Consider the following 15,928-nt stretch of genomic DNA (forward strand, 5'->3'; position numbering starts at 1 on the left):
GCAGTATTGGCAGATGACTAACTAATGAATTGAAAATATGAAGTCACTTTTAACTTGTTTTAGAATTACTCACTTGTCTTGCTCATAATTATCTTCAGAAAATTGAGAGTAAACCTGTTTTCCCAAACTGTAGTGAAATCTTTTGGTGTGGCAGGAGTGTGGTGGAGTGGCCATTTTTAACAAAGTTTGTATGAAGTATTTAATATCTCATAGGTAACTTTTAACTGTTTAATCAGTTACGGTATTAATTTTTATATTTTTCAGCATTTAAAAGAAATTAATTTTTATATTTTTCAGCATTTAAAAGAAATTAATTTTTATTACTTAGTCTAAAATGGTTTTATAGTAGCTGAATGTATTTTAAGTTTTACATAGTTTATATTTGAATTCAATGTTGTAAATGTCTTACATCTCTTCATCACAGTATTAACCAGTGTTCATGAGTGAATTTTCTTAGTTGGTTTTGTAATTTTATTCTGTTTCACATTTATCATAGCATTAATTAACTGTCATCAGTCTCTAATTTTAGTTACTTTTAGTTTAATAATTTAGAATTTTATTCAGTTTTAAATGAGATAGCATAGTTTAAGCATATGTTAGGTGCATGACAACATTTCAAGTTATGTACCAGAAAATATCAACCAACCATGTCTGCTAGGACATGGAAGGTAGTTTCAATCACAGCAAGGGTTCAGCTGACTTTTTACATTTCCTACCTTAGAAAAACCTGATATTTAATATAGTATTAATATTACCTATATTTTTTTCAAAATTCCTCTTGATATTCTTAACTAGTATAATCTCAGGTTGACTGAAAAGTGACACAATATTCGACACCTTCAAATGGGTAAAAATTTTTATAAATAAGTAATATGTCTCTCACTTTCTCTGTGACTTCAGCTCATTTTCAGGCAACTTTTCAGTCATCCCTTGTGAAGAATACGTTTGTTTTTACAGCAAAATATTAATTTCTTGGATTACTGCTGAAGTCTATGCTAACAAAGTGATAAAAAAAAGTGCTGTATTAAATGGGTTACTCCAAAGGGCGATTCTGGACTCTTAGTGGATGAGGAAGAATTTTCCATTATTAATCGTTTATTGGTTGACTCTTGCAGTGTTATCTTACTGTCGAATCACGGGACAGTGTCAATTAGTGCAAGATGCTTGGTAGTTAAATCTGATGTAAAATTATCTAACTTATGGTATTAATTGCTGCATTAGTGTTTGGTGACTGAGTTAAAAAAATAATTTCTTTAATCATATGTTTTTAATTTCCCCCCTATGTTAGTCTATTAAATGGTTGCTATGAATTGGCAGTTTTCAAAGTAATTAAAACGTTAATTAGTTGATATTAAAAAGCATTATACATGTTTTTACGTGTAAGGTAATTTAATGATTAATAATTTATGATAATAGAAATTTTTAATTATTTTATTACTTAGTAGCACAAAAAACATTGAAAAATCTTGGCATTAGTAATTTGCAGTCGTTTTAATAACTTAAATATAAACTTATATGTGCATACTAACATACCAACCAAAAAATATTCTTGTAACATCTTTTATATAAATACAAATAAATAATTAATAAATATAACCATTATAATGATATATAGATCTGAAATCTGTGTTTTTTTAGAGTTTTTTGCAATATATTTGCAATGCTCTGAGAACAACAGCAACAACAACAACAAAAAAAGAGGACTTTGTTGTCTTTGCAGCTGCTAACTGATTTCTCAGTTTGTTACGTGCAGCTCCAACAGTTGAAAACATTCTTTCTGTCCTTGTTGATAAAGCCCTTGCTGTGTTTAACATTTCAATAATATCGAGTTCGTTTTCAAAAAGGGTTCCACAGGAAGATGGTGCATGAATAATAAATTTCAATGCAATGCAGAACAAAGATATTTTATTTTTACTAATTCACCATGGATAATATGCTTTTCCATTCCCGTTGCCAGTAGAGCTTTATATTTTGGTGAAAAATATATGTTAAAAATGGGCTGATGAAGGTTTTGTTCATATCATGTTATAAACAGGGTTGCTACGCTACCTGGAAAACCGGAAAAAGTCAGGGAATTCAAAAATTGACCAAAAAAGTCAGGGAATTTAAAATTTTAGTCAGATTTTAAAGATTTTAATCTGGAAAAGTCGTGGAATGTGATACGGCAATCCCCCCAAAAACAAGTTTTGCGCCAATGATGGAAGCGATCACTTTGTTGGCGAATTATGTATCAGATGAGCGTCATTTGGGCAGCTAGCGTAGAGCCAATTTTCGCAGCTCCAATCAAATTGTCTTTTAGAAAGGCAAAGCAAGTTTCCGGCAAGTTTGGTTTCCAGTAACCTCGAAAATCCTAAGACTTGCATGTCCAGTGCATGTTGAACTAAAGAAAATACCTTCCCATTCTCGTATACAACAAAATCATTTTAATCCTAATATACGGTACCATGGAGGCTAGAATAGCCCCCATGTACTCTGTTCTAATGTGAGAACATCTATGTAAAGAAAGAAATGTTCCATAGACGTAATGTAAATCAATTTGCTATAGTGCCACTAGAAAGAGGAGGGAAAAATTCGCCAAGGGATTTGGTAACGGAACCTGATGGCGAGAATTGCCTCTCCGCGATGCATACATTAAATTGTGGAGCGTGTGTTAAGAACGAATGTTCTATGACTTTCGTGATAATTTATTCTCGGATTTTCGTACTTTTTCTGCTCAAAATAACTAATCTATTCATTAATTTACTCGTGCAAAAAAATATTTTCTTTTCCTTTAAAGTTTAAAGAAATTTAAAACAATATTTGTTTTATGTACTCTTGATAAACTTGACCTTCGAACTTCGCAAGCTTCAGCGACAGATATTTCGCGCATATGCAGCTGTTTCCCTCTACGTTGGGATGGAGCCATTCCTGTTGCAGAGAAGTTTTTTATCTTAACAATACGTATTTTTTTATTCTAACCTCCATGTACAGTACATATAGGATTTGGCGACATTATGATGAGCAGTAACAACAGTTACCTCTTTCTGTCTCTTAGTCTCTGTTTAAGAAAGTGTTTGGCAGTAAACCGGTCATTTTGGTGTTGGCAGCAGTTTTCAAAATTGTACCAAGGCTGTAGCAAAGACCAAGATTTTACCGCAGAATCATTTCAACTTTTTTTTCATTTTAATAAATGCCTTATTTTGCATTTTGCAGTAAAATAAAAAAATAGTAATCAGTCATCTAGGCTAACATTTAATATGACTATATTCGCCAAAACATCATTGATTATTGTTATTTATATAATTTAATGTTCTTCTTTCCTCTAAATTTATTTATTATTAGTTAATGATACTTTCAAATTTCAGGCAAATTTCTCTGGCATAATTCTGAAACTAAATCTAGCAGTATGATGACATACTATCACAAAATTTAATGCACATGTTTTTGCTTATGTATGCTGCTAAATAAATATAAAATACCTGAATTTATTTTAAAATATTGTTAAGTAGATTTCTTTCTTTCGTTTAGCTGCAAAATGTTTGCAAAAAAACTCCTTTTTTAATCAAGATTGGGCAGATTCTAATCTCAATCTTCAGTGGAGAAAAGAACTCCTATTATAGCTATAATAGTAATGCTTTTGAGATTGTATATATAATAAGTCATATGCAATTGGCAAATTTTTGTGTTTTGTTCAAGTGGTACCATAATTAATTTACCTCTCAGCGCAGCCAACACACACTATGAGGATGGATCGGAAATTTCTCAAAACACACCTGGCAAACCTGAAAAGTCAGGGAATTTCATTCTCCTCTTTGAGTGGCAACCCTGTATAAATAGCCTTATCCTCCTTATCCTCACTTTATTAAAATATTTTAAGCTGTTTCAAGATTTTTTTCAACTTTAACAGTTTTAGTAATGCTGAAATTATTCTTTTGGATTATATCCAAAGCAACTGGAGCTGCCTTCAAGCAAAATAAAAGATCTACATTCTGTCTTCATTCAAAATAAGACATCTTTTACATTCAGCTTGATTGCTCTATTAAGAGCTTTTGACTGAATATTTTGGTCTATTGCATTTCAATACTATTGTATAATTTGCCTGAAAATTGGCGAGTTCTTTACATAGCTTTTAAGGGAGTCGCATACTGAGATTAAATGAGCTTTAAATAATATATTTAAAACCAGTATGTTAAATTTGTCTCGGACAAACTGCCGATTTCAAAATATTTTATAGTGGGAATACATGTAATATACTGGTGGACAGTTGTGAAGGACAAATAACAAATGACTATATAGTGCATAAGAAAGTGAGTGTGGTTGGATGCCAGTGAAATAAAACAATGCCAGACTACTTGAACCTGATAACAAAGATAATTTATTGTGCTTTGAAATCCAGAAGACTTTGGAAAGTGTTCAGGGAACAAAATGGTCATTTTGTACTAAATATGTCAAAGTGAAAAAAATACAGTTACCGTCCGCAGGCATTTTGACATAAGATGTCACTATGGGATATGGCCACCATGGAGGCGATGCAAGATTCCACACCTTGTGTCATGTTTTGCACAACATTATCCATTATGTTGGGGTAATTTGTCCCATTGCTTTCTCTGTTAGTGCATGAATGAGGGTGTCCTTTGTTAGTTTACTTAATTACTTCATTAAAAAACATTCTTCACTTATGCAAATAAATCTTTATTTGCACATTATTTACATATCACTGAGACAATACAACTAAAAATGCAAAATTACTATGCACACTTCATAAATATTATCGTTCAAATCGCCTTCGATCAAATTACTCTCTCGTTGCCACTTGGGGGGGAAAATATATTTAAAATAAAATCAATGCATTGCGTTTAAATTCAGGGATCCTGATTTAGTTATGACCTCGGAATATTAAGAACTTATGCTTTAAAAAATTAAATCTATAGTATTAAAATTTATAGTTTAAAAGCCTTTAACTGTCATATAGATTCACTGTCCTTTTCTGTTCTTTTTCTGTGTCCTAGTTTTAGTAATATGCGGCGTGTTGTTATCGTTATGAGTAACACTAATGTTATCATCATCATCATCTTCCTCCTCTGATTCAGCTTGACATTGCCATGATTTCAGTTGGCTCACATGAGCTGTTGTACTAAAGAAACATCCTTTCACCTTCTCTTCTAATTGAGTCACTCACGTGGTAGAACTTCTGTAACTACCAAAGGTCCTCAATATTTTGGTTGATTCTCCAGTTGATTTAGGTTCTCTTCTCATAACTACTATTTCTCCTCTTTGCTTTTCTTCTTGTCATAATTTGCTTTACTTTCCATCTACATATCTTCAAATCTCTTTCTAGCTTCATTATATAAGATTACTGGATTCTCTCATTCATTTGTGTTTTCGTCTGTAATCATCGTCATCACTCCGTTGATGGATTTTGGTGACTAACTGTGAAGCATTTCGAAAGGAGTTTTATTTGTAGTCTTATTTATCATATTGTTTAAATTTCTTTCACATTCCATAATCTTTTTGCCCCAGTCCCTATGATTCGGATTTTCCATATTCGTTTTAATCGTAGCCAAAATTGTTCGGATAGCTCTCTTCACCATTCCATTACTACTTGGATGTTCGTAAATCAGATTCCAATCAAAAATTGTTGAAGTCGAGTCAAAGTCCAAAGTATAGCCATTAATTCTAATTTGCTTGAATGATAATTCTTTTCTGTTTTTGTTGTTCCTTTACTTACACAATAAACTAAATGCCACTTTTTTACTTTCGCCTTTTTGTAACAGCATTCCTGCCAGCCCTTTGCTGCTTGCGTCTGTGTGCACTTCAGTTTCTGCTTCCGGATTATATAATGCTAGTATTGGTTCATTAATTAAATGGTCTTTTAAACTACTGAATGCTTCTTGCTGATCTTCATTCCAATGAAATGTTTCATCCTTCCTCGTCAGTCTCATTAACGGCTCAGTTTTCTCTGCATATTTCTGTACAAACCTTCTAAAGAATCTTGTAAGACCTAAAAATTGTTTAACTTCATGTTCATTGGTTGGTTTAGGAAAGTTTAATATGGCTCGTATGTTTCTTGGTCTAGGTTGAATAACATTTGATTTTATTAGAAATCCCAAATACTTAACTTCATCTTTTCCAAATTCGCATTTTGTTAGTTTCAGTGTCTGCTTTGCTTCTCTCAATCTATCAAACACTTTTCTAAGTTTTTCCATCATTTCTTCCCAAGATTTAGCCAGAATTAATATGTCATCCAAATAGCATAATACTTCTTTATTAACCAATCGACCTAAAACTTGATTCATAAGTCTCTGAAGTTCTGCAGGAGCGTTAGCTAACCCAAAAATCATACATTCAAATTGACCAGTATCATCTGGAGTGATGAAAGCTGTTTTCAGTTTCTCTTTTTCGGTTAAAGGAATCTGTAAATATCCATGAGCTAAATCCAATGTAGTGAAAACTTTACATTCACTAAAGCATTCAAGAAGATCATCTATTCTAGGAAGTGGAAATTTATCTTTAACAGTTTGCGAATTCAACTTTCTATAATCTACCACCAATCATAGTTCAGTGGTTTTTTTCCTTATGAGTAAAACTGGACTAGCATACGAAGATCTTGTTTCAGTAACAATTCCATATTTTTCCCATTCATGTACTATCTTTTTTATAGAAGCATGCTCCTCGGCATTGCTTTTATATGACTTCATAGAAATAGGCTTACTCCCTTCAATTTCTTTAATATCCATTTTTGTTAAGCTTGTATACCCTAATTCCTTCATATTTAATGCAAGCAATCTCGATACTCATTTATCAAATCTAAAACTTCGTGTTTTCTGTCTGCCGTAATATTGTTATTAACTTTAATTTCTTCTAAAGTAAATGGTCTCTTAACTTTTTAATTTTATTTATTATTATTATTTCCATTTGATTTGAATTTTCAGTTTTCTGATCTGGACTTGATTCAACTAATTCTGCTACTTCCACTCTAGCGATACAGTGATTCTTTTTCAAAATTAATTTTCGATCGCTGTTGTTAGTGACTGGTATCACTGTTTCTCCCTGTATTACTTTCAATAATGACCCCAAATCATCTTCCAATCCACTTATTATAAACATAACCGTTATTTATTTCATCAGTTTTTAACTTTCACAAAATTAACCGTATTACTTTCAATTTCAGTTTCTTGGGAAGCCTTCAGTTTAATTCATGGAGTGTTGATGTCATTTTGCAACTGTAAAAATGGATAATCATTAGTGTAGCATATGTGCAAGTTATTACCTATCTTGGTGTATGCAATATGTGGTAAATCAGTCCATGTTCATCCAACTAATAAGTTGCATGGTTGCGTTTCATCTCCTACAATTAGAACTGTAATATCCTTCCCTTTCACACAATCAATCTCTAAATTAACAGTTACTTTTCCCAGTGTTCTAGTGTCTGGTTTACTCTGGTTTCCAAAGCCAAACAATTTCTCCACGTCAGGTTTTATAATAAGATTGTTTCCTAGCCACAGACTGTTTCAATAAACAGGAACTAGAACCTGTATCTATGATTGCAGTAATTTCATCTCCATTATTGATGCGAGCATATTTTAAATATACAGTTGATGAAACACCTGAATTCTAGTTCACGGATAAATTATTTTTAGCATTTGTCAAGTCTGAAATTTTAACCCTTTCAAGGGCACCGATATATAATATATACCAGTTGTTTGGCAATTTTTTAACCTCTGAAAAAATGCTAATTTTTCTACACCAAAAGCTATAATCGGAAGTTTCTAGTGTTTCCTTTCGATTTTAAATGGCAGCACCATCCTATGAATGCTCAATATTTTGCAGCTATGAAATTAATATACCTCGTTCCAAGGTTCATAAAGAAGAAGATTCATAAATTCTATTGAAGGGGGAAAAATTCATTTTTCTATTCCCCCCTCTTCAGTAGAACATTTTTCTCCCCCTTCAATAGAAAAATTACCCATGCAAAAAGACTCTGGTTTCCTGTCTGTCTAGCCCATATCATAAATCTAGTGATGAGTGTACCAATTCAAAACAAATGGTGCACGATCTAAGTAATTATGTCATGAAAACACTATCTTCTCAAAAATGTAAAATAAGTCTCCAAATAGACAATTGTGGACAAAGCAAACTTGGTACTCATTTTATCGACCCAAAGGATGGAAATCAAGGGATGAAAGGCTGAGTTAACCTTGCCCAGCCCACCCCGGACCTGTGGTGCTGCTGCTCGATGCGCTAGCCACTGCACAACCAGGCCTAAAATGACTATTAAACTCATTAATGATTTTAAAATTAAATAGTTAATTATTATCAAATTAATTAATAGCTGTTTAATTAATGTTTATAAATTGTTATTTAATCAATAATTATTATATAATTAAGTAATTAAAATTAAATGTAAAGAGATAAATTAAAATTTAATAAGCGATTTTTAGTATAATTTTATTGCTAAAAATAAAATTTCTACTGAAATTGTTAATTAATTATATACAAGAAGTGCCGCAACTTTCTTATTTAGGGCTCCGGTGCGCTCCGGCTAGAATTATTATTTATTACAAAAACTAAGAAGCATCGGAGCCGGAATCCGGTGAGCTCCGGCACAATTTAAGCTCTGATCGTAGGGTGGAAAAAGGTCTTTTGTCATCACAAAAATTAAATATTCTTAAAACATAGCTGATGAAAATTCAGATAGTGCTAAAAAGAGGGTGAAACTGAATGAGGGCGTGAAGATATGAGTAGGTGGAAACAAAAAATGAGGGGAATCTTGGTGAGAGAGAACGTTCTCTTTGACCGTGGCTCTTTGCTGGTATAATTATAGCCATCAAGCGGATGTGTGTCAGGGGTAAAATGAGTTCTGAATCTGACTGCTAAGAATGAATGCAAAGTTGCTGGGTACGCTTTTTGCCCCCCCCTCGGGGATGGTTGCATTAGTGAATACTCTGGGAAGATGATGTATATAGGACATGCTTGAGCAGTTTATCTCAGTATTTCACTCTTATTGTACTCACTGTCATTTAACGCACATTTAAGAACACAAATTTTCCTTCCTGTGAGGATAACTAACTGTAACTATCGATAACAATACACTAGATACGATGGCATGATGAGAAATTTACGCGTTCCTAAACAAACTCCTCCAAATTTATTGCCCTTCTCAAAGGGAAGGTTTCTGCATGTGAATGAGGGGACTTTATTTGAACGTCTCATGTTCTCATGAGTTCATATTTCTAGGGAAGTTGAATATTGTAAGATCTTCTCATTGTTAAACTAAAACGTTAGGAATTCTAATTTTTTTCCCCTTGAAATTGTGTCTCAGTTTTATAAAAAGCTCATCTTATATAGGGCTCCGGTGCAATTTAAGCACTGGTTGCATCATCAAAGTACATAAAAACATAAATTTTAAATTTCTACTGAAATTTTAAGTTATTGTCTTCAGACTTGCATAACTATATTCAAGCACCCATCTCTACAGATGCACATCAAAAGTACGCAAAATTAATTTTAAAAACAAAAATTAACAATTGGCAGCTACCTGAAAAAAAAAGGTCTTACAGAGGCACCGGTATAAAATATATACCAGGTCTCAAAATTTAGGATTTCGCTTTAGATTTTTTTTAAGTCTCAATTTTGTGTCCTTAGGGTCTATTAAGTTCATGCAAAATTTTACTAGAATTTAAATTATTTTATATACCGCCCCTCAAAGGGTTAAACATTTACTTTTTAAACGTATGGCCCTTTTCTTTACAATTCCTGCAAATAATTTCTTTTTTATGTTGAGAACAATCCGTCGCTATATGTCCATAATCATTACAATTGAAGCATTTTGACTCACCCTTTTCATTGCATATACCAGAATTATATTCCCTTTTTCTTTCGTCTATTTTATAAAATTTATCTCTCAAATTGTATTTATTATCAAAACTGTTTTTAAAACCTACTGTGAAATTACTATCTGTCTGCATAGAATTGTTAACATTTCTTGGTCTTGAATGCTGATTATAGGATCCCTCATAAAATTTAGAACCAAATTTAGGTTTAGGATTATGCCTAAAAGTTTTATTTTCTACTTGAAATACTTTCATCTCTGCCCAAATATTTTCATATTCATCCAGTTTTTCAGCCAACTCTTCAGGATTAATGAATTTAGACCAACCATCAATGAATTGATCTCGTATAGCAGCTAGACCCTTTTCTTTAATTGATCCGCAATAATAAGTTGTTTTAAAACCATGCAAGATAAGTTGCATGGTTGTGTTTCATCTCTTACAATTAGAACTGTAATGTGCTTTCTTTCCACATTATCAAGCTCTAAATTAATAGTAACTTTCTCCAGTGTTGTAATGGCTGGTTTACTCTGGTTTCCAAAGCCAAACAAATCTGTTACATTTAATCCAGGAAGCCACTTTTCAAAATAATTTTTTTAATTCAAATGTGAAGTCCTGCACATATTATGCATTGTTTTAATATGATCAACAAACTTTTGCCAAAACTGTTCAGGGCTTAACTTAAACTTTCTCAATAGTAGTTGTTTAACTTGCTTATAGTCATTAGCTTATTCTTCTGATTCACGGGAAATTAATTGAGTTATTTCATAAGGCAATGGACCCAACTACTGAGAAACCCAATTTTGTTGTTCTAACTTAATAAGTCATGCATGTGTCTCAAATAAGATTAAATAAAAACTTATATCACCTTCATTCAAATCATACTTATGCATTAATTTACTCATATCACAAAAATTACTTTTACTAACATTGGAACAGAATCATTTACATTACTACTAATGCTACTTCGCTTTTATTTTCAATTTTTCGAGTTCAAATGTTCTTTGCTTATCTTTTTATAAAACCTCTAACTTTTCCCTGTCTAAACGATCATGTATAATTATATCAAGCATTTGTTTAAATTCTTCGTTATAGTTCTTACTATTCAAAATCATATCCCTTAAGCCTACAATTTTAGTATCAGCCTTGAAACAACACTGTGGCTGAGGTCATTTATCCTGAAGAGTTAGCTGAAAAAACTAAATGAATATGAAAATATTCGGGTTGGGATGAAAGTTGTTTCACCCTTCCTCAATCTTGCCAAATAATATGGCTATGCGTAAAATCATCCAAGTGATGTTGGGAAGACATACCAAAAATTGCAAGTTCATCAGTTGATTCTTTCCCATTAAATTTTTCTTTTGATCAACAACATACAATATGCATCAAATTCTTTATATCTCTAATTAGAGCTATCACACGATAAACAACTTCGGCAATCCAGAATTTGCATACGCGCAGTAGATCTTGCTGTATCCTGCACTTATGCTAATTTCCACATTTTTCTGCCTTCCATTTTGTGGTTGCTATTGCTGCTACTATCATCCTTCCTTAGCAGTTATCCACCAGTGTATAATCTTCTTCCCAAATTAAGTATATTAAGTATATGCCCAAATTAAGTATATGTGCTGACAACTGTTAAGATATAAGCGGAAAATTCTTTTCTAATTCTATTCTCATTTCGTTGTGTTTGCTGCATTATTACTTATAAAACTACACATTTTACATTTAAATTAGTTTTTTATTTTTTTAAATGGCATTACTAATGATTAATTTAGAAGTCAAACAACAAAAATCAGTGATATATTTGCAAATTTTCACAGAAGTAGTTTTAATGGTTTTACCGAACTGTCAGCCTCAGCTGCCAAAGTGCAAATGAATGAGATAAAATATAGTGAAAAGGTAAGATAAGAAAAGAATTGCTGGACAGGAGTTAAGCTACTAGTCCTATCTATTAACGAAACAAGAAAACTAAAACATAATTTTCCTAAAGGCTGAAGGTAAAGATAGATTGGAATTAGGGTCGTTAACTAGAACAGGAAGATTTTTTTTAATGTGAAATGCCTCTAGAAAATCTAATTCACCAATAGAAGATGTTTTTTGAATAATTTTGGTTGCAGAAAAAAGGAAAGTATAATTTTTGGAGCCGATCATTGTTTCTATTTCAGCAAAAGTTTCTACTAAATGTATGAGCTCTGTGGTTTGTACAAACACAAAAGCAGATTATTGATTGATTGTGGATGTTAGACCAAACATACTGTTTGATTAATTGAAACATTCCAACAATTTTCTATTTGTTCTTTTATACGTATGAGTTATTAATTTGCCACTCAAGTCACTTGTAAATGGAAGTTTATATCCAGTACACAACATTTCCATTAATTTTATAAAGTGAGAGTTTTCTACACTATGAAACGATGTATTGGTAGCATTAAAAAATTTTACCTGGTTGATGATCTATTTTAAGAAGATGGTCTCTGTACAACATATTAACATAGACTTGATGATCTGTTTTAGATTTTGGTAAAAATGATGTTTTTTACTACTACATATTTTCTTAGATCATACATCATGTTTTGAATTATGGCTTCTTCAAGTATTTTAAACAATTTTGCTTTTTAAAAAAGTTTCTTAACATAATTAAAATCTCTTTAAAAGCATTACAGATTAACTTTATTTTAATTGATTTCCCATTATTTAAAAAAAAGTGAGAGAATATCTGATTTTAATCGGTGATTTTTTTTTTTTTTTTCGAATCTAGTGATTAGTCATTGACACCATGAACAAGAAGATAAACTAATTACCATATTTTCTGTAGCTTGGTTTGAAAACCAGGTTGCCTAAATAATTACAACACATCATTCAGTAAACGACTAGCTATTCATATTTCATGTACTAATTAATAATGTAAAATATTTACAAATGGAAGAAACAGAGTTATGTTGTGTATGTAATATTTCATTCTAAAATATTAAGCATAGTAGGAATCTCCAACATGTCCTTAAGCCATTGCATTTTTAATAGTTGGCAGTGGCATACCTTTTGTTTTGTAGTTATGTTCTAAATTTAATTTAGATTTTTAAAAAATTTTGGCAGAAAAATGTATCCAAAAAGAGATCTTGGTTGGTAAATTTATTCTTTAATGTTTCTACAAATTTTGCCTATAGAAGAATGGAACGTTTTGCTAAAGCAAAATAAATGTTTTACTAATTTTTACTGATTTTTTGTAATGAGAACCATATGAAATGTTAAATTCTGTATTTGTGAAATATTTTAATGATATAAAAACTGTTTTCATAGCATTTTCTGTTTTATTTTGATAAAATTTGCGATACAGAGTGCAAGTCTAGAATCAGTATTTAAAGAAAGAGCCTGTGAGCTATATCCCCCCCACACCAATACATGTTTTATGCATGTAGAATTCATTTTGATATGTTGTGTTTGCTCCAGAATAATCACAGAACTGAAACTAATCATTTATTTGAAATACTGATATTATTGTTGTGTTAAATTCCTATTTATTATTATTTCATGAAATTCATATGTTAATTTTATTACGCTTGTGCTAAACAAATAAGCAGCAAACATCGAAAGAAAAGGTACGAATGTAAAAAGGGAATTAAAGCATTCAGTTTACATACGAGTGAGAGGTTGCATCACTGAATGCAAATAGACAACCAAAATTAGCATCAGTGCAATCTTGCATTGATACTAATTTTGCTAATAAAAATGCTATCTTGCAGTTACACCACAGTGCCTTCAAAGGAGGCATTTCAGACCTATGCGTCAGTTCACAATCAGCGATATTTCCATGTAATTCGAGATAGTCAAAGTGGAAAGCATAAGCCAAAAACATCATTTGCAAGATGAAATGCATGGAAGGGTGGTCAGGATGTGGCAATACAATTCACTGTTATAAGAGAGCTGAATGTGCATCGTAGTGTCATCAGCACACTGTGAAATTATTACCAAAGGGATAAAAACCCCTGTAGGAGTTGTGGGTCTTGGCGCCGGGGATTACCACAATGGCAGACGATCACTTGTTATTGCTATGTACAAGACACTGTAGATCACTAATAATCACTAATGACAATTGGCATTGCATATGTCTGCTGCTGCAGGATGGCCCATATCCTGCCAAACTGTGTTGTGTCAACTGCATGAAGGTAGTCTGTATGCCCGACAACTTGTGGTTTGTGTTCTTTTGTCCTCATCGCATGTCAGAGCACAGCTGAATTGGGCCCATGAACGTTTCATTTGGACAACAGAGCAGTGGAGGATTGTACACTTTGCAGATGTGTCTCGATTTAATATCCAGAATGATGCCCAAAGTACGGGGATATGCTATTAGGTGCCAAACATTGTCAAAAGAGACCATTACAGAGGAGGAAGCTTACTTGTATGGGCTAGGATAGTAATAAATTGCCGCACCGACCTCTAAGTGATGCATGGTGATTCCATCACAGCTGTCCAATATTACGATGAAATTCTGTACCCTCTTATATGTTCTTTTATCACTGCAATGAATACCGATGCGATATTTATGGACAATAACACTTGCACACATAGAGCTTGAGTGGTATGGAGTTATCTGGAGAGTGAAACTATTCCACATCTGTCTTGGCTTGCTAGATCACCGGACCTGAATCCCATAGAACATAAGTGAGACATACTGGGACGATGGACTGCAGTATGCTACCAGGCACCTTGCACAAGCTCTGGCATACATTACTACAGGAATGAGCGTAAATGATCAACAACACTATTGCCAACTTGCCTCAGTGCTGTCAAGCATGCATTTCATCTAGAGGTTATCATACCTGTTATTAACATGATGTTTCTAATGAACGTTCTTCCAACCCATTTAGTCTTCAGCAATGTGATGGTCATAATACATGTGTTTTCGTATGTCTTTGCTATATTATTTGTACTAGTAATGCCATACCAATGTCTTGGATGAATTTCACCATTAAATAGTTTTTATTTCATTCCATGTTTTGCCTTTGTTGCTTATTTTTTAGCAGGAGTGTATTTGTTCATTTAAGCTTTATATGATACTAAAACGCCCAGTTATTTTTATAAATGAAGGTTTTAAGAAATGCAAAAGGTTTTAGAGGCTCATCTTGCATAATAAAAAACTACACTTAAAATTATCTAGCACCTTTTTTATCTCATTTGTTATATTATGTTTGTAATATATCACTATCTCATATATTATATTAATTATGTGTTACAGTCAAAAGTCGTTAATTCGGACACCCATAATCTGGAATGATCTAGAATCCGGACCTCAAAGCTACAAACTTTCTGCGCATGCATTGCATTGACGCATGCGCGTAAGACCTTTACGGCTGTGAATATGCGTGTGCGCATGCGCATAATACGTTTACCCTTGCACGTTTAATGTATAATGGATGGTATAAGCTAAGCTAAAATTATCTAATTCAGTTAATGTTGCAGATTGCGTTGTTCCTTAATTTTCGAATTTGATCCGGCTTATTATTTTTTGCAGACTGTTAGAGCAATTTTATAAAAATAAGCTTGAACTTTCGATTATGTCAAATAGAATTTCCGAAATATATTTACTAATATGTAAGGGATCTACAAAGCGAAAGTATGTTTCGAAGTCCATTAAACAAAAAGTGGAATTGCTGCAAAAAATGGATAAAGGCATATCCTTCGTTTCTCATTCCGAAATCTGTTTATCAATCTCACGCTGCTCTGCGGGGGGGGGACGCCGAAACACCGCGGCGTGCAATGAATTGGAAGTTAATCTGTCAGCACTATCCATATCTTCAGGGCAGATGTTTTTATTTTATTTGGCTTATAATTCCTTACTAAATGTAGTATTTCATCTCGATGTACTCCGTCTTTGATATGATTTAAATCAAATTCCCCGTCATTATAATTCGCTTCCGATAAAGAAGAAAGTGATACAGAGGTTATTGAAAACGAAAAAATTTAAATTGACAAATTAGTCGGTATTTTCGACACAGCAATTATAGGACTTGAACAGTGGAACTGTGTAACTGAAGAAGAAATTATGTCTGTTTATAGAATTAAAGAGAAAGTATTATCACATAAAACGAAGCAACTTAAACAACTTACATTGAAAGAAA

The 15,928-nt window shown here is 32.5% G+C and overlaps 1 protein-coding gene across 1 annotated transcript in view; it reads left to right on the forward strand.

Annotated features, from left to right (window-relative positions):
- cnir (cornichon-like protein) overlaps positions 1-15,928 on the forward strand; it is a 64,651-nt gene that overhangs the window by 31,759 nt on the left and 16,964 nt on the right. The gene's annotated exons all lie outside the window — the stretch shown is intronic.

Source organism: Stegodyphus dumicola, chromosome X1 (assembly GCF_044657685.1).
Source record: "Stegodyphus dumicola isolate Sdum_Otavi_A_Nest chromosome X1, ASM4465768v1".
NCBI lineage: Eukaryota > Metazoa > Arthropoda > Arachnida > Araneae > Eresidae > Stegodyphus > Stegodyphus dumicola.